The 21,648-nt window shown below is 33.7% G+C and overlaps 1 long non-coding RNA gene across 2 annotated transcripts in view; it reads left to right on the top strand.

The window, feature by feature from the left end:
• The window catches only part of LOC143238715 (uncharacterized), a 38,370-nt gene extending 16,942 nt beyond the window's left edge, over positions 1-21,428 (top strand). Inside the window, exons 4-5 of one of the 2 annotated variants that reach the window (XR_013020728.1) lie at positions 20,043-20,182; positions 20,686-21,428. This is a non-coding gene — a long non-coding RNA (uncharacterized LOC143238715). Of the gene's footprint in view, positions 1-8,072; positions 8,380-20,042; positions 20,183-20,685 lie in introns of those variants that run through there. The other variant, XR_013020727.1, reaches the window with a different exon arrangement.
• The last annotated feature ends 220 nt before the right edge of the window (positions 21,429-21,648 follow it).

The raw sequence follows: 21,648 nt of genomic DNA, 5'->3' as shown, positions 1-21,648 counted from the left end.
TGAGTGTGATGTATTTCTATACACCATATTTCAGAACAGTATTAACTATTTTACAAAGGTACATCTTCAAAGTCAAACTATTTTCCTGTTCAGTCTGAGTGTGATGTATTTCTATATACAATATTTCAGAACAGTATTAACTATTTTACAAAGGTACATCTTCAAAGTCAAACTATTTTCATGTTCAGTCTGAGTGTGATGTATTTCTATATACAATATTTCAGAACAGTATTAACTATTTTACAAAAGGTACATCTTCAAAGTCAAACTATTTTCATGTTCAGTCTGAGTGTGATGTATTTCTATACACCATATTTCAGAACAGTATTAACTATTTTACAAAAGGTACATCTTCAAAGTCAAACTATTTTCCTGTTCAGTCTGAGTGTGATGTATTTCTATATACAATATTTCAGAACAGTATTAACTATTTTACAAAAGGTACATCTTCAAAGTCAAACTATTTTCCTGTTCAGTCTGAGTGTGATGTATTTCTATATACAATATTTCAGAACAGTATTAACTATTTTACAAAGGTACATCTTCAAAGTCAAACTATTTTCATGTTCAGTCTGAGTGTGATGTATTTCTATATACAATATTTCAGAACAGTATTAACTATTTTACAAAGGTACATCTTCAAAGTCAAACTATTTTCATGTTCAGTCTGAGTGTGATGTATTTCTATATACAATATTTCAGAACAGTATTAACTATTTTACAAAAGGTACATCTTCAAAGTCAAACTATTTTCATGTTCAGTGTGAGTGTGATGTATTTCTATACACAATATTTCAGAACAGTATTTACTATTTTACAAAAAGAATATTAACATACAGAAAAAGGTTGACATAAATAAAAAATGTTTGATAAACTACCTTAACACTAATGACAACCAATTGATAATACTATTAAACTTGTCATTTCATGTCAGAGGTTTTTAGAACTCTTAGGTGAAACATTAAGTTCTATTCTTCAAATCAAATCTTTAGAGTATAAATATCTTTCTGTCTGAAAGTGAATTATTTCTTATTTACAAAATTCATTATCTTCCTCAGTTATAAATATCAAACTTTCTAAGTCTGGTTCAGGTCCAGCTTTTAAGTTACTCTGCTGCTGTCACACGGAGCAGAGAGATTTCTACAATGTAGTTTTGAACAATTAGAAATACTATGGCCAAATATTTTTGTATTTAGGGAGAGGAAGTCATAATAAAATACAAATCATAGGAATTGAAGATGAATTTTCCATATTCTTCTTAATTTCTCCATGATCTAAATAAATGTTAAGCCTTATCTTAGCTTCCACCATTTGTTTTGTTGTTGTTGTCAGAAGTAGGATACCAATGACTGTTGATCAAGACACTTGTGGTCTAGATACACTAGTTTCCATAAAATTAGCAAACACTAACTATTTCTCAAGCCAAATCATTAGGAAACACATGTTAATCTTTAAATCAAAACGATCAACTTCATTCCATATTGCAACAGAATAAAAAGTTTTACATTCTAGTTTTACAGTGGAAATATCTTTTTATGGTAGTTTTTGTACACATTTTTAGTACTCTTTGACAATTTTAAAATATATAACATGCCGTAGTGAAGCCAATTTATGTAATATCTCTACAAAAACTGGCTGCATTAATAAGAGATGTTTTATTATTAATTATAACATGATTTTATCTCATATTTTTATTTCAAAATGGAATTCCATATTTTAAAATTTGTTTTATTAGTAGCCTTCATACATAAGTCTTGAAGTTATAAAAAATTATGTTAAAACACACATATATCCTTAACATAAAATGCATGTGGTTGTTTTATTGGACGAATGCCATATTACAGATGGAATGTTCACTATATTTCTGAATTTATTATGTATATCTACACAAGATGTTGCAAGTTGTTAGTAAAATGTACAAGTCTGTTGTATGCTAAATATCAAACACACTGCAATAGTATTTCTAATGAAGAAAGGATGGTAAAAGATGGCAATCTGAGTTACATATTGACATGTTAATGTTTATGTAAAGGCTTAAAAATACTATATCCATGGCACTGTTTGCATATTGTGCTTGCATTGCCTTTAGAGCATCTGAAATACATATTTCCAAGTTTTCCTTTTCAGTATCCCTGTACACTGTATATGATATTTTATCCCTGTACACTGTATATGATATTTTATCCCTGTACACTGTGTATGATATTTTATCCCTGTACACTGTATATGATATTTTATCCCTTACACTGTATATGATATTTACTCTTCTTCGCCATAAACTGTTACTAAATCAAATACATAATACTGAATTAAAAAGTTACAAATAACCATCCAACTATCATAAGTGTATTTATATAAATACTCTCTTGCTGAGGTCAATTAACTTACAGAACTGTTCATACAAACTAACCAGAAAGAGTCAACTGTATGGAAAAGTAACACCCAAAAATCATTTACTTACCACAAATTAAAACACATATACAGCAAATCTTTAACATTTATTACCAGTACTACAGTTCTAACTTACTAATTGGTGAAAAATTCTTTCTACATGTAAGCCATATTTTTGATTTAATATAATTTCTGAGTTCTTCTGAATCTGTAAAAATCCAAATAGAAGCATATAAAATCACACAAATTTATATTATAAAGAATAATACAATACACAAAGACATGTAACTGCTAAAACAAGAATCTGTGTAAAGAAGTCTAAATATACCACAGGTTTAGAAATCTTTTTACAAAGATCACTGAAACTTCAATTATTCAAATTTTCTATAACATAAAGAACAATCAAACAAATGAAGCCAATTTCATACTGTACTTCTTGAATATTTCTTGGAACTTTTAGACTCTTTATGAACGAATAGGAAGTTATACTATATAAGTAACATAGGTCTACAAACAAATTTAAATTTCTGACCAACTCAGTTTCCTAAGCCTAATTTGCCACCTTAAGATGTGGATTTCTCCAGTTATACTATAAATAAGAAATTGAGTTGATAATATTCGCCTCCACCTTGTTTCTAATTAATATTTATGCTTTAAAGAGGGTCAACAAGAAATATTTCTCCATTATATGTTGTATCAGAAACATCTAAATCACAGCTTGTGTAATTTACTGCTCTCATTGCAGTAACATCTTTGTGTATAATATAAACCTTCTTGGATGCATGTTTTCAAAGTAACTTATTACAAAGCTGGAAATGTATGTTTCACTCAAAACCTATGGCAGTATATTTACTTACAGAAGCTATACTAGAAGGTAAATACTTCTCACATGCACGAAGTAAATAACTGCATGCAATATTAACTGATAAAAAGCTTTATTACATTAGAAAAAGTTTCACCAACATGGAGATTTTGCACTATAATGAGACAAAGCAAAATGTCTGGAGATGTTGTCTGCTAGTATGATAAAATTTTCTGAACACAAAACCTTTATTTTACTTAATAAATTAAACTATTACTGGTATACAAACATTTAAATACATAATTATTGTTCCAAGAATCCATTAGACCTTTTGTGACAGATCACAGGTCAAAGGCCACATCATCTCGTTTGTCGATTTGCATTCAACATTTTATTGAGTTAACATTTTATGAATTTACGCCAAGAAGTTTAGAATCAACTTGTAGATTATAATTCAAACTTTAATATAATATATGAGTTAATTTCTTAATTTCAAACTATATGTTAAAAGAACACATCTAAATGTAGATTTTAGTAAGTCATGTGGTATGCTTGTTTGTTTCTGTATTTTGCACAAAGCTACATGAGGGCTGTCTGCACCAGCCATCCCTAATTTAGTAGTGTAAGACCAGAAGGAAAGCAGTTAGTCATCACCACCCACTGCCAACTCTTGGGCTACTCTTTTACCAATGAATAGTGGGATTGACAATAACATTGTGATACTCCACAGCTGAAAGGGTGAGCATGTTTGGTGTGATGGGGATTCAAACCAACAACCCTCAGGTTATGAGTTGAGTGCCTTAATCACCTGGCCATGCTGGGCCCGTGAAGTATGTTGAATACAGCACTGTTTAAAATTAAATGTTTAAGATGTCAAAATACTAAGTCTATAATTTCATAAAAATTATGGATTATAATTACTTACATTATCAAACTAGAATGTCAAATAAGAAACGTGTATCTTTTTAATTTTGCTGAGATATGGCTTATTTCCTGAATCAAACACAGTGACTCTGTTCACCTCTTTCCATTTTTTGAAATGGTCCCTTATATACTCTTACTACAGAAAATGACATGTAATAATCAATCAATAGTTTAGAATGTCCCCAGAGTGGTTTTTCTCAGCCATTTGAATCTGTGAAAAGGCTACCACATTCTTTCTATCAAAGTTTCCAAGGGGGTAGGGTTGCATTTTTAGTCTGCTCAATGTTTCATATTTTTTAAAATCTAGATACATCTTAGTTACTAAGCATAATATATTATAGTGGAATTCTAAGGTATAAGAATAGTTATTCAACCATACATATAAAATTTAAAAGTTTTGTTTACATCCTCTACATGCAAAATTTTAAAAGGCTTAGCAACCTATGTCTTGTAACCACCAAGGTTGTAACAATAAGAGATAATTGTTTAGTTTACCTTTTGATTTATTATTTTATATTTGAAGAAAAAGAAGTTTAATAATTTATTTCTAAATAGTGATAATCTATACACACAAATGTAATATATAATAATTGAAATGTGACAATATTAAAAATACTAGTCCATTAAAACACAACCAAACCTGGGAAGACTAAAGGTCAGTCTTATATTACTGGATAATTAACAAGTGTACATGCACTGTACTGTTGCAAGTTATGTATTGTTAGCTAAGCATGACTGGAAGTTCAATATAATAAGAAAAATATATATGTAAATATATAGTGTTATGAGGCTTAAGCTACTTAGACTAAATATTTGTAGTTTCATGTTATATGTAGTCATTCTAGCATGAGAAAAGCATAATTTATATTTATTTCATAATTTTTTATGATAACTGTGAGGTTAGTTAAGTGACAAAACCCTACACAGAGTATAGAAAATAAAGTACATAGTCTTCTGAAAACAAATGCTTGAAATGTATTTAGGAGGTTTCAGAGATTATACAAATAATATTTGAGATTTTGGGGATGAAGAATAGCTTTTTTAATCATAATATGAAATCACTTTGCACTCAGACTAGTAATGAACAGACTCTATTTTCAGTGATGTCGAGAAACCCACTTGTTGATAAATTTATATGCAAAAACGGCCCATTTGGGTTGAGAAAATATTTTACATAGAAGAGCGAAGCACAGATAGCTCTCGAATAGCTTTGTGCGAAATTCAAAAACAAACAAACAAACAAAAGATCTCAAATTGAGCTAAAAGTTTGTACTTATAAAAAAACAAAAACTCAGAGCCATTTAATAAGTGGTAGCCTCATTAGTGATATTTGTAATTTCCCGAAAGGTCTACACATTTTACTGTATGAAATACTATAGTCAAACTTTTTAATGTTCTTTTAAAACATTATTGTTATTCACTTCTTACCTTAGTTAGTAGTAAATGTGGTTTTTTTTTTCTGTTCTGATCATAACACAAATTATTCATTTTATACAACCTTGAAACGGGATCTCAGCACGTGTTTAACATCATAGAATAAAACTATATGTGCTGTTTGGTCTCGCTCTTTGATGGACAGTAATATAAGATATGAACATGATTTTAAAAATAGCGTATCTTATAAAACTGTGGCTGACTAAATTAAGAGCATGAACAAAACGGTATAACCACTTTAATATGATTATTATATGAAAGTGACCGTTACTTTGGTTACTTGGGTTGACCAGCGGGCTTCCCAGAGGGTGTGTCCAGCAGATACCAAATCTTCTCTGCTTTGACTCTTCCGGTCAACAGGAGGTCGAGTGCACTTCTACTGATGTTGCTGGTGATCAACTGATTCCGGTGACTTCTGTCTGGGCCTTTGTTGTGGCTGTCACTCATAAGTTTGGAGTTCCAAGCACAACATCTTGCCAGCGAGGAGAGGAAGTCGCACTCTATTCTAGGAATGTTCAAGATCAAGGGCAGCTGATGGAGTGTTCTCCTTCTGTTCAAAACCAGACCACGTTTCTACTGTGAAGCTGTCGGCAATTGATCCAAGTTTCATGTTGAGGTCTGCATCCTGCAAGACCATCAGGAAGCAGGTTCTCAACCTGTTTGGTGATGTAGCGAGCAACAACTCTTTTGAGGATTTATCCAGTGTAGTTCTGTACCACAGTGATACGATATCCCTTGAGGCTTTTGGCACAGCACTTATGAAAGCATCTGTCCAGATTTCTGAGACGACTCCTGAAGTTTCAGCTCTGTTCATAAGCCTTTGCTAAGCTCTGGATCATCTCATTTGGAAGGTTTTTACATTCTTGACAGTGATGCCATCTCTTCCTGGTGCTCCTTTTTTGATGGTCCTGATGGCATCCATCACACTTTCCATGTTGATGCACTGCATAGGCTCACTCACCTTAACCATCCCGTCAATTTCATGCCTGACCACTGTCTGGTGATCCTGATTATTGTGCCTACTTTGACTGATGAATCTAGCAAGAAAAGCTCTAACTTGGTCCTCATCGGTGAGTAGTACTTGTCCAAAGTCGCTGTACAAAGTGGTTTTTCCAGAAGACCTCCGAGCTTTCACCTTGTTATGGAACTTCCAAAACTCCCTGGTATTGCGGTTGGACTTATCACATAACCTATACCATTGTGCTCTGATGGCTCCAGTTCTCTTGAACCCTGAAGTAGCATAATTACGTTCAATCCTTAGCTTTGTGAGGATCTCGAAGTTAGCGGTGGCTCTGCACTGCTCAAACTCTCTTTCCTTTCTGTTCTTTTCTTTTGAGTCTGCATCCACGTCAGAATTCCACCATTTTAGAGCATTCTTGCATGTGATTATGATCCTTGGAGGTTTATTTTTCCTGATCCTCTTCTTGATACTACCCCAAACCCCTATTTTGTCCCTCTGATTGTACAAGGCCTTCTTCAGGGAAGGAGTGTCATGGTGGAGCTGGTAAAACAAGCTTACCTCACACAGGAAGTGGTCACTCCCAACTCGGTAGCTCTTTATCAAAACAGCCAAATCCCTGGCATCTTCTGTTATCAAAGCAAGGTCAATAACTGTGTCAGGGTCCTCATATCTCTCCGCAAGTCTTGTAGGTTCTCCAGTGTTGAGGATGCAAAGTGATCGTAAAATAGGAATGTTATGGAATATTCAAGTATTTGTTTGTTTGTAGTTAAGCACAAAGCTATACATTGGACTATCTGTGCTCTGCCCATCAGGAGTATGAGAACCCGGTTTCTAGCGCCATGAGACTGCAGGCATGCCGCTATGTTACTGGGGGTCGTAATATTCAAGGAAAACAACATGTAACGAATTGAATAGCGCGTGTTCTGTGTAGTATTTATCGAAACAAAATCACTGATGTGATGAATTTTGTTCTTTGTTTGTAGCTGGTCTGTACTTTACTTTTATTGTTTATGACTCATCAGATAGGTGACAGCACTGCCTTTGTAGGGATGACTCTGGTTGTTTATCGAAATGGTATTTTAAATATCTCTTTAACAGGTCATCAATACTATAATTAGCAACCCATGTGTGATGAAAGTTTTTTTTGTACATTGGCGCGAAATTCTAAAAACAAGTAATTATTAGTGTAAGGAAATGCTTTAGTAAAATATTATGTAGAGAATTTTTATAAATAATTAACGATAACTAACTTTAATAATCTGTTTCAAATAACTAGTTTACTGCACAGATGATATAGCTTTGATTAATCATTATTTAGTACACGTATGTCTTTTGTTGATTTGGTTGTTGAACTAAAATATATGACTTAGATTAATTTTAAAGTACCACCTAACTTGCAAATCAAATTGTTTTTCTCATTCATTCATTTGCAGGCACCTTCGTAAGTCCTTTACAGGTCTGTTGTTACAAAAAGTATAAACCTATCTCTTGTTGATAACTCATATCAGTTGTTATAATTAAGTGTTTCATAGTTTAATTACAAAATTATGCTTTATTTAGAGAACACTGCACGTGCTGATAGCTGGCTGCCCAAAAGGGTAGTGGTGGGACAAAGGAATTCCAAGATCTTGAGCAGATGGACAATATAATTATTTATTTTAAATTAAGGTTTATCATAGTTTACTACAACTTATTTCATGTTTACTTCTGGTATTAATAAGAAAAAGTGTCACAGTTAACAGATTTGTTATCCTCATTACTACCTTCCTGTTGTCACGGGTCAAAGGCCAAGTCATTGTGGTTGTAGACTCACATTCAAAATCTTATTTAATTACTGTTTTATGAATGTAACACAATAAAGTACTTGTTCTCACATTGTTGATTTTATGTCCAATTTTAGTATTATACATTAATGTGAAATTAAAAGTAAAAAAGAAATGTGTTAGGTTCATGCACCTGGCCGGCTTTGTTTATTCCGTCATATCGGACGTAATAACAAATTAATGAAATTACAGATACCATATTTTCAGTTAAATACTTAGAACTAAATCGTGAAACAATACCAGTTGGTTGTGATGCTGTTGCTTGAACAAAATACAGGGTTTACCTTTGATTATCTTTGTTGGTGTCTCCATGTAGAATAATGTAGCTGCTGCACCTGAGTAACACCATCATATTCCTGTTATGCACGTGCTACGTACAGTCAAGTCGTGACCCTCTAGTTAAACTACAACCCATACAAAAGACTGCAGGACAGTGGTTGTGGCCGACGTAGTTACAAACATATTCGTAACGTATTTAAAGTGTTTTCTTTCGGAGAATGAAATTATCATGAATATTGAACATGATGTTATGTCTGACGAGAGGAATCGAACCACTGATTTTAGAGATGTACATCTGAAGATGCACCACTGTTTCATCGGAGAACATCACGAATATCAATATTAGAACCACAAAAGCCTCAAAAACAGACATTTTTTGATACAGATCCAACCAACTAAAACAATACTCCATCCTAGCCCACAGTTGTGATTACATATATAGGCTAGCATGTGAAATACACCCTTAATATATAAACTTTTGTTAATATGTAAACTACTGGTAAGTTAATCACCGTGTTGGTCCTAATGTTTTTCTATTTTATTGTCAAACAGGATTAATAATTCACCAATATGTTTGTTTTGGAATTTCGCACAAAGCTACTCGAGGGCTATCTGTGCTAGCCGTCCCTAATTTAGCAGTGTAAGACTAGAGGGAAGGCAGCTAGTCATCACCACCCACCGCCAACTCTTGGGCTACTCTTTTACCAACGAATAGTGGATTGACCGTCACATTATAACGCCCCCACGGCTGGGAGGGCGAGCATGTTTGGCGCGACTCGGGCGCGAACCCGCGACACTCAGATTGCGAAGCGCACGCCTTAACGCGCTAGGCCATGCCAGGCCCTCACCAATATAAAGATAGAACTTTTGTTATAACTTGTAAGTGTTGAGTCATTTTAACAAATTAATTACACATATATCATCAACACATTATCTCAGAAGTATATTTAGCAGCCTGTAGGTGGTGCTTGTTTTACGCGAAATGTGAATATTTGGATAGAATCACACATTAAAAAATTTACTAGTATATGGTCTGTAAATTAAAAATGTACATGTAGCGTATCGTTACAATACAAGCGTTGTGTAGCTGAACTTTCCGAGGACTGCTCATCTAGGTTCCTCCACCAAGTCAATATGAGCTTCTCAATGTGATTCCTGTTATTTTTAGGTAAGATATCGTATCAAAGATGATGTATTCTTACACTGAAAATATATTTCCCATTGATACTTTACTCTCCTCACACTTCTGGTACTTCTTTTCTGTCAACTTTGAAGACTGTGTTCTACAGTAAATAGGAAGCCAGCTTCCAGCTTTGATAGTAGAGTATGTTTCAGTGAAGCGTTGTGCTTGTTTATTTACATGCTACAACGCAGATGAACCATTGTTGAAACGTGCGGTAGATGAGAATTTCAAGGTTAGTGGAACCAAAAATGGAAGACTACACTGAACAATAATAGCTGTTATGTGAGAACAAAAAGATATTCTATCTAAAATAGTATGAAACTAGATATTTTAGACTATCTACAATAATCTGGTATAACTTTCTACGTGTGTATAGTTTTAAATATTTTTCAAAACGATGCCTAACAAAACATTTTGCAAATCTTATTATATTGTCTTTCCAAGTTTGTGTCAGCCAAGCAAACATTTCCAATATTCTGAATTCATCCAATAAAATTAAATTATATTATGTGTGTGTTATTTCTTTAGTAAAGCCATATTTGGCTATCTGTTGTGTTAACTGAGAATAATTTAAACCGTGGTTTTAATGTTGTAACTCTGTACAATACGTGCTATACCATGTCGGATCTAAATTATTTTAAAAGATGAAAAACATGGTACCTGTCATACGATGGTAACTAAATGCTAGGATTAAATGTGTTCAAATTATTTGTATGTAACTGGAACCTAAAGTTGGTGAACATCTCAGACAAAACACCAAATAGAATTTTTCAAACAATCCGTTTTAAAGTTCTCTTTATCTCTTTGTGTGTAGTGTTTCAACAAATGACTTTAATGTCCTTAAAATTAATTGTTCATTCGACAGAATTCTGTATTAATTTGAATAATTGGTATATGTTGCTGTTATCAATCAAACTTTCTGAGCCTATATTCCTTATACAAACAACAACAAGAAGTAATGATTGAGTATTTCAGTCATGTTAAGAACCACTCAACAATAACATATCGTTACGTCAGGGGCGTAGCCAAGGGGTTAAACCCCGCAATGGACCCAAACTTTTAGACAAGTTCAGTTGCCACCTATGAAGTTTCATAAAGATTCGTGATTGCATGGCAGATAATTTCACACACAACAAATGGTCAAATGCAAATTTCTGATTGAACATTCTTTTAATACAGCAAGTTTTGTCAGAACTAGAGAAATACAATCCAATATCTATGAAAGGCTCAAACACCTGTTCGTTCTCTCCAGGACTTCTACAACACAGTTTGGTTCAACTTTAATATCATGGTGAATGTATAATGAGGCCATTCAATCGATCTTCAGTGGTGGTATTTCTCAAATACGTTTTGAGTCTTCTGAGAGTTGAAAAAGAACGCTTCACTGAGCTTGTTGACACAGGCAGCGTGGCAAATACTTTCAACAGTCTAGAAATGACTGGGAACATTTCTGCATTGCACATTGCATATGCATTTATGACATTTTTTGGTCTGTTGTTCGAAAGTGATTTGTACCAAACCCTAAGCTCACCAACTACAGCTAGTGAAGTGCTGTCAATGTCAGCCTTGTATATATTGACCAACTCTTTAATTTGGTCACATTGTTGTGCTGTAGGTTCTGACCGTTCTGTGATAGATCCTGATGGTAGTAGACACATGAAGTTTGTAAGGAGAGTTTTGTGACTGGACAGACGGTCACATATTTGTGAAAGAAAGTGATCAACAAATGGTACAAATACAACAATACGAAAGTACTCCTCAGGGCTAGTGGTTTGTGGGTTAGCACGGTACATCTGTCTTTTAGCCTGTCTTGCACTTGGCATTATGATGTCAATATGAAGCTCACTACACAGAGTTTGAGCCTCACAGAAAATGTTGTTAAATTCATTCACAATATTATTTCTGAGTGAACTGATTAAATCTTCCACTATTTCTGCGTGATGCATCGCAGCACCTAAATCAATGTTCTGTTTCTTCAGTAAGTTGCACAGAAGTAAACTGAAGGAAAACAATTTAACAATGGTAAGTAGAGTGATGATGAATTCTGGCTGTGTTATAGAACACAACAATTGATTGGCTTGCGTGGCAGAATCTCTGTCTTGAGATTCTGATATGGTCTCAAGGGCATCTGTAATTGAATAGATTAATTCTAGAAAGACAATGACTGAGTCATGCCTCTCAACCCACCGGGTGGGGCAGAGACCTTTCAAACTTTTTTCTTTCGATTCAGGTGCTTTATTCTCCACTGAAAGAGGCAAACGTGCTTTAGTTTGGGTGTATTGAGAAAGTTTTCAATGTTAAAAATTACTCCCATGCAATTTTGCACAGGAACTTCTTTACAAGCATCAGAAATTGCCAAGTTTAGGGAATGGGCACTGCAGTGTACATAGGGTGCAAGTGGGAATTTATCAGTTATGTGTCTCTGGACACCATTGAATTTCCGACTTATAGAGGCAGCATCGTCGTACCTTTGTCCTCGCAGGTAAGCCATGTCAATATCATATTTTGTCAGATTGGTTATGATAACATCAGCTAAGTTTCTGCCTGTCACATCATAAACAGGTATCAATTGCAAAAAGCTTCTCTCATTGCAACAGAGTTGTCATTGGCATGTAAATATCTAACACACACCAAAAACTGTTCAATGCCTGAAATATCTGTTTTTTCATCAGTTTATATTGAGAAACACTTTGCAGCATTAACCCTGTTGACGAAAGCATCAAGAACATGAGTACTAAGGAAATGATGATTTCATTTTGAATTTGAGGACTCAGATACGTAGCATTCTTCTTTGTACTCTGAAGGCTTGCTGAAAGCTTGACATCACCCTTTGTCCTGTAGCGCAAAATTGCCCGAAAATTCCCATTATTATTGATGGGCTCCTCATCAGTTTCACCAACAAACATTGGACCAGAATCATATTTTCTCCTTAATGCTAAATCCTGTCTCCCACACAGCAATACAGTATCAATAATAGGCATTAAATATTGCCAGTTCTGTTCAATATCTTGCTTGTAAGTTGCATCAAGTTCATGTAAACTTGTGATTATGACCTGTAGCTTTTTCTGTAGAGACAGAAAGACATAGCTCTAATTAAGTTATTTTGCACATAGAAAAGTTTGTTATGAGAGTACAATAACCTCGAGAGAAAGGCTTAGAGCTGTACTTCACAGAGCAGGCCTTACATTCTGTAGCTGTAGGCCTACAATTACTAGCAGCAATGAATATCTAGTCTAAAATTCATCAGAGTGTTTGCATGATTTTTAATGCAAAATTGATATTATGAGGAGTCGACTTACATATTTATCAATGCTGACATCATCAGAAATGTAATTTCCAATGTCCCAGATTGGATCTGAGGTGGGAGTGGTGGCAGCACTGGTAGAAAGCCACGGTGATGACTAACAATTCAGTTGACAATTCTGATTCAACCTGATTGGTTGCAGCAGATTGATCAGGTTTAGCTTCATTAATGGGTTTAAAGAACCCATGCAGTGTATTTTGCTTTTTCAGGCTTGACATAGTGGATGATTGTTTATCGCAACTTCTGTTTGTCAACGTCACATTCACAGTACCATTGGCGCCATCTATAGTTAATGATTCAATAAAGATGGCGCCAAAGGTACTAGGTTAGTACCATGGCCAGCCTGCCACGTACCACCCACTGTTTATTTGTGAAGATAATTCTTGAAATCCAGGGAATCTGAACATACACTGTCCATGATATTTGAATACAGATTATAAACACTATACATATATTTTATATGTTGATGACAGGACTGTAGGCCTACTTTGCTGGGCCTGATAACTTTCAAGTTATATATTATATATATATAGGCCTATATATTTAATATATAAGCATGGCACTTGCATCAAGCACTCAAACTAACCATAAATTACCATTTCTGACTACGCCCCTGGTTATGTCACTTGTTGATATGTGAATCACAGTGTTATTAATTCATAACAAGTTAGTATAGACTATCCTGTTTGTTGTCAATATTATTCATATCTGTTCTACTGTTAGTTAAATAATTAATGTTGAACTTTACCTTCATCTGTAGCTTTTCACACCCAACACAAGTGGCCGTCATAAACAGGAGGCAGATGAACTGATGGACAGACAACATGGTTCACAGTGTACATAAAAAAAGAAGTATATTATGTTCTCTGTCCAATCACATTCTGATGTTGACTACAGCTACGTTGACAGTTGGTCTTCATTGGTCAGTCTGATAAGTAATAACGATTTGTAAACAAACAAATCCATTGGCTTTGAGAGTCGGAGATGAAAATCAACAGTAAATTGTCTACTGTCAACAAACACATCCATAAACTTTGGGATTAGGGGTTATAAAGAAATAGATTAATTGTCTGTTGTTAACAAACACAGTAATATGCTTCGGGATCAGGGGTTACAAATCAATACTATATTGACTACTGTTAACAAACACATCCATATGCTTTAGGATTAGGAGTTAGAAATCAATAGGTAAATTGTTTACTGTTAACAAACATATCTAGCGCAGATAGCCCTCGTGTCGCTTTGCGCAAAATTCAAAACAAACCACACCAGTCACTCATACGTTTTTATTACTTCAAATTTCAACATAGTTTTTACCAAGCGGAGCTTGTGAATTAAAACAAGTAGCGACTAATATCTACCGGACTCGCAAAGTATTTATAAAAAGAACATAAGTATAATAGCACATAAGAAAATAAATCGAAACTATCTTGGACTACTCTTTTGCCATCGAATAGTATGATTGACTTCACAGTATAACGCCCCACGGTTGAAAGAGCGAGTATGTTTGGTGCGACGGGTATTAGAACCCGCGACTTTGGATGACGAATCGAGTACCTTAACCGCCTGGCCATGCTGGGCCGTGGGTGAATCGAGTACCTTAACCGCCTGGCCATGCTGGGCCGTGGGTGAATCGAGTACCTTAACCGCCTGGCCATGCTGGGCCGTGGGTGAATCGAGTACCTTAACCGCCTGGCCATGCTGGGTCGTGGGTGAACGAATCTAAAATCTACTGCAAGTGGAGCTAATTAATAACGTGTAACCTAACATTTAATCATACAGTAACGTGTAACCTGACATTTAATCATACAGTAATAACGTGTAACCTAACATTTAATCATACAGTAATAACGTGTAACCTAACATTTAATCATACAGTAACGTGTAACCTGACATTTAATCTATTGATAACAAACTTAACTTTTCTGGATGAACAACTACTTGATATTTCATACATTGAATACACAGCTGAATTCTAATCACAACTCAATAAATACTTTACTGAAATCTAAATCACCGAATTGACTCGTATCTACTATTAAAGTTTTCTTGTCTAATTTTTAGTGTTTCAAGTGTGATCAAGTATATATTATTATTCATATTTATTTTATTAAACTTGTCTCAGAGCTATAGAGGACTGTATGCACCACCATCATAATAAACAGAGCTCTCGTAAAAATATTTATTGATAAGTAAAAAAATAAAATTACACAACTGCTTTATGTAAGGAAGTAAGATATAAAAACTTTAAATTTGAAATAGTATAGTGTTAAGTTCTCGGTACTGGTTACGTATATAAATGCGCGAAACCTCAACTGTTATAACACATTAAAGTAACTAAAGTTTCATTAGAACATGTGAAACGTAAATAAAACAGTATATTTTCCTTTGGATTAAAAATCAATAAATTAAATAATATCGGTATTAGGTTTCAAAACCCAGGGTATGTCTTCAGGGTTGCAGTTAGCTACCAAAATCTTACTGGGTAGCTACTAGTCAAAATAATTTAAAAAAAAAACATAATTGTAGTCTAATACATTATAGTGTACGTAGCATAGATTACAGTACTGTAAAATACATCCGGGACACTGATCCTGTAGGCCAGAGCCCAGCTACGCCCCTAGATAGCTGTAAGTGGCGTATTCTTTACATATTCGACTCCACTGCCCCCTTTTTATCGTTCTTGTTTTCGAGTATATACATCCACTTGAAGAGTACGTATTGGTAACTTTTCAAGCCATTAACGACAGTTGACGTTCGTTTTTAATGTAAACACTATCACTGTGTTTCATTTATTTGTTTGAAAATACAATACAAAAGAGCATCTGTAAATTGAAAAACAAAATAGATAAACACAGAAAAGAGAGTATACCACCAGTTTTTACCAAAAGTAACCACACCAGTATTAAGGAAGCTCAGTAGAACTTTCACCTCTACACTTACCAAGTGACCCGTCAGGAATAGTAACCACACCAGTGTTAAGGAAGCTCAGTAGGACTTTCACCTCTACATTCATCAAGTGACCCATCAGGAATAGTAACCACACCAGTGTTAAGGAAGCTGAGTAAGACTTTCACCTCTACATTCATCAAGTGACCCGTCAGGAATAGTAACCACAACAGTGTTAAGGATGCTCAGTAGAACTTTCACCTCTACACTTACCAAGTGACCCATCAGGATTAGTAACCACACCAGTGTTAAGGATGCTCAGTAGAACTTTCACCTCTACATTCATCAAGTGACCCATCAGGAATAGTAACCACAACAGTGTTAAGGATGCTCAATAGAACTTTCACCTCTACATTCATCAAGTGACCCATCAGGAATAGTAACCACAACAGTGTTAAGGATGCTCAATAGAACTTTCACCTCTACATTCATCAAGTGACCCATCAGGAATAGTAACCACACCAGTGCTAAGGAAGCTCAGTAGAACTTTCACCTCTCCACTCATCAAGTGACCCGTCAGGAAGAGATAATTTCACACAGTTTTGATTATACTTCTTTACAAATTTTTAACATTATAGTTATCACTGTACATAGTTAACATTACCTCTATTTAATTGACAGAGTCTTAAGAGTACATCATAGGTTTGGGAACAATCAGTCAAGCTGTTCGCCTGTTCAACGCTCGAAAAGACATAAGGGCTTCCGAGGTGGCATAGGGAGCTCCCATCAGTACTCTACTCCTTTGTGTCCCTCCTTTCAGGGTCATAAAGGTACAAGCCAAGTATGATGACCATCGCTCTAGCAGATTGTCAAATAATAGATTAGGTTATAAACTTTATAATTTTATGTACATTTCTACAAACAAATAACACCATGTAACACAAATTTTGTTCCTGGATAGTATGTGTCATTCCTTAATTGCTTATGTTGTAAAAATACAGAAAATGGCCATTATTCCTTTCAAACTTTGTTTTGTGACCTTGATAATGAAATTTAGAAATTAACCTATTTTGTATGTAAAAACGGGCAAATTTGCACAGTTTCATTTACGTAAGGTCTGAATAAAACATATGAATCAATATTTACATGTATTTATGCTAAAATTATACAAAAATGTTCAGAAGTGAGTAGTTTTTCGAGATTTGCGACTGTAATGTATCAGCCCCCATATATAGTCTCCTGTCATGTTTTCGTTATATGCTCCCAGGTGACAGAAGCAAAGTTTGAAAAACAAAAGGTCCTTTCCTTTTACTTTAGGCATAACCAATTGGGAAATAACACTTTCTGTCCAGAAACAAGAAAAAGTAAAAATATTCTTACACAGAGTAATTATTAAAAATGCATGTTGATGTACATTTGTTTGTTTTTGAATTTCGCGCAAAGCTACACGAGGGCTATCTGCGCTAGCCGTCCCTAATTTTGCAGTGTAAGACTATTGGGAAGGCAGCTAGTCATCACCACCCACTGCCAACTCTTGGGATACTCTTTTACCAACAAATAGTGAGAATGAGTGTCACATTATATCGTTTCCATAGCTGAAAGGGCGAGCATGTTTAGTGCGACGGGGATTCAAACCTTCGACCTTCAGATTACGAGACGAACGTCTTAACCCATCTGTTTCATGCCAGGCCCATTTTGATGTATACTTCCAGCTGTATTAGTACTTATTTCATTTTTAATGTAATTACTGACTTATTTTGTATGATAATTTTATAGATATAATAAATTGTTATCAGCTCTAAATTCATGATGTCTGTGTTGTTTTATAAATGTATCGTTAGTGCAATTCTACATATAAAGTTTTTAGTTGAATTTTACGAAGCCCAGTCGTACAGTTAAGTGCCGCAAGTCAAAATTAAAGTATATCTCGAGGGCAGTTCAGGGTGTAATTTTGGCCTTTCTCCTTGGCATACGTTAGCTAAAATTACGGGGAATACCTTCTAGTGGTTTATGACGCTTCCATACACGGCACTGCAGAGAGCAGCTTCCCTTGTTTGTACGGTAAAATAACCATGTTTTATTGTAGTAATTGTTCAATAACTTTCCCTCTCTGTTTATGTATTTAAATAATTCAACCAATAAATATTAAGACTGTCGATAAAAGATTAACATAAGAGTACTTACCATAAAGACCCCGAGAGGACTGTATCGATAGGACTTGTGCATCTCTATGAAATTTCCCAAACTCTCAGTAAACATTATAAGTATTTCTGCTGACAGTTAATAATTCAATAAAGAAAGATTAGCCTTGAGTGGTACACGTTGTCTTCATTTGTTTGATAAAAATTACATGCAAAGTAAAAGTACTTTGCATGTAATTATATTGAGTAACAAAACAAATCAATAATGAAAAAAAAATATATCATATTGAAGATATATATTTTTGGTAAATTCAATATAAAGAATTAATTACGTTATATTTTCTAATCTTACTGTTATATGAAGGGCATGGAGTGAATATCTGTATCTTTGTAACCAAAATAATAAATATATTGTGTAAGTAACTATTTAAAGGCACCACAAAGAAAAATCTATAAAAACTCCCCACTCTGATATTCTAAAATCAGACATTATAAAAAATAACTATGATAAGTGCCACAAACCACAGAGCAGCCTTATCTGATGAGCATTTGTAGTCACTTTTGACGATAGGGACCAGTAACGTTGAACCTCAATTAAATGTAATTTTCTCATAAAAACACCAGTTTCATGCTTCTCACTACAATATGTGCTATTATGAGAAATAAATTAGTGATGTTGTATTCCAATCATCTATGCATCCCTACTTAATTTTACGCCTCATAAAGTTAAATACAGATCTGCATACCCTGAACAAAAAGGCTAACAAGAGGATGAAGTTGAAAAACTTCATAAAAAACCTGAGTGGTAAGATTTGCCACTTGGATAGGTTTATTATACTTTTGTAGAATACAGTGATTCACATTTAGAAACAGTGAGTTATTCTTTTTTTTTGTGAAAACTCACCATTATAACTACGTAGATTATAAAAAACCTGAGTGGTAAGATTTGCCACTTGGATAGGTTTATTATACTTTTGTAGAATACAGTGATTCACATTTAGAAATACTGAGTTATTCTTTGTTTTTTTGTCAAAACTCACCATTATAACTACGTAGATCATAAAGGTTGTCTCATGTCAGTTTCATAGAATTGTACAAACATTTACTACTCTTTAATCTCACCAATATCCAGATTTATTTTCACATTTTTATTTTACTGCAAGTGAAATAACTCTAGTAACTAATACATATTACAAATAGCGTATGGATTATTTTATTGCAACTAGTACTTTAAAATCTGATTTTTCAAGAACTATGCTGATATTTGAATATATAGCCAGTTACTGTATATGTTTTCTTTATTTTTATATTATAATACGTATTATATTTAAAATAATCCATTAGTGTTCATTCTTTGTCTATGGTTGTTTAAGTGCATGCACAATTTCATGAGATGTGCACCAGACTGCCATCAAATTACACTTAATTCTGTCTTAATCCAGCCTGTTATAAAGTTGTACAAATCCTGACTTAATCCAGCTTCTTACCTGGTTATACAACAGTTTTTCTTTAACTATATTTTTTATCAAGTTATTCTGCAACCCCTCTTATTCCAGGCTCTTATAAAGTTATATTACAATATTCCCTTAATCTAATCTTTAATCAGTTTATACAGCAATTCTCCCTTAACAAATCTTTTTCTTCAGGTCTGTTCACTTGTACAAAGCCTGTATTAATATGCATGGTTTGTTTCTGTAAATGTTACGTTTCAACTGATGATTTAAACCCAAGTCCTCAAAGAAAGTTTAGCATTGTACAATACATATTTTACACTGAAATCATGATAAACCCAGTTTATTGTTCAAACTTGTTGAAATGAAATGAAAGATAGTAATAAACATTTCATAAGTATGCTGAACAAATGTTTTATTAGTTTAAAATATTAAATCTTTATACTCTTGTTACAACTAGCAATAGATGATGGTCACAATCTAGACTGAGATTTGCTGTCAGGAATATACAGAAGTATCAAAACAAGTTAATTTAATACTAGATCTGACTACGTGACCCAAGTAATTAAGGATCAATGGAATATTGTTAGCGGGAAACCAGTAAGTAAATGAATTACTTATTTCTTGCTGTTAACATGTGAATTGAGTTTTGTTTATGTTACTGTTTTTTGTTTACATTTAAGACTTCTTGCTGAATTCTTCATTGATTAAAGAGCCCAAAAATATCTTCTTGAAACTGAAAACAAACTGCAGAACAAGCCCATAAAAACGTTGTTTGCATGACTTTGTTATAATAATTAAATTACAGTCAGCAGTCAGATGAACAAAGTTTCTTTTTTCTAGTACCTCAAGACATTTATAGTGACATACTCCTGAACTTACACACAAAGTTACCCAATCATTAAATGATTCTCAAGGTTTAATGTTATATAAAAAGTAAATACTCAGAATATAACACAGTAACAAATATATTATAACAAAAACAGGTGTGTTTTTTAAGTAAAAGTTTACTGGAATGATGATTTTAAGAATTTGATGTATAGTAAATAAATTGAATGAGTTGTGTTATTAAAGTTTAAAAATTGATTGATTTAACTTTACAGAACTTAGCCCAGACTCAGAGGAGACTGACTGGTCACTCATTGTTGACTGTATGAAGTTGATGATGTAAACAATAAAGAACAAGCACTAATCAATCAGAGAGAAGTGTTCATGATGTCCTTATAATAAGGATAATGTCTTATATCAGACCACTGAAGCTATATATTTAATTGTGTAAATGCATTATTTTATTATTCTCTATTTTAATTTCAAGTTTATTTTCAAATATAAATCTTACTTTGTACAAGTGATACGAATCTTGTGTTCTACTTTACTGTATGATTTGTACTAGTGATACAAATCTTGTGTTCCACTTTACTGTATGATTTGTACTACTGAAACAAATCTTGTGTTCTACTTTACTGTATTATTTGTACTAGTGATACAAATCTTGTGTTCTACTTTACTGTATGATTTGTACTAGTAATACAAATCTTGTGTTCCACTTTACTGTATGATTTGTACTAGTAATACAAATCTTGTGTTCCACTTTACTGAATGATTTGTACTAGTGATTCAAATCTTGTGTTCTACTTTACTGTATGATTTGTACTAGTGATACAAATCTTGTGTTCTACTTCACTGTATGATTTGTACTAGTAATACAAATCTTGTGTTCCACTTTACTGAATGATTTGTACTAGTGATTCAAATCTTGTGTTCTACTTTACTGTATGATTTGTACTAGTGATACAAATCTTGTGTTCCACTTTACTGTATTATTTGTACTAGTGATACAAATCTTGTGTTCTAATTTACTGTATGATTTGTACTAGTGATACAAATCTTGTGTTCCACTTTACTGTATGATTTGTACTAGTGATACAAATCTTGTGTTCCACTTTACTGTATTATTTGTACCAGTGATACAAGTCTTGTGTTCTACTTTACTGTATTATTTGTACCAGTGATACAAATCTTGTGTTCTACTTTACTGTATGATTTGTACCAGTGATACAAATCTT

Source organism: Tachypleus tridentatus, chromosome 13, assembly GCF_004210375.1.
Source record: "Tachypleus tridentatus isolate NWPU-2018 chromosome 13, ASM421037v1, whole genome shotgun sequence".
In the NCBI taxonomy this organism is placed as follows: Eukaryota; Metazoa; Arthropoda; class Merostomata; order Xiphosura; family Limulidae; genus Tachypleus; species Tachypleus tridentatus.
Note: the sequence above shows the minus strand (reverse complement) of the source record. Positions and strands in the feature narration are given on the sequence as shown.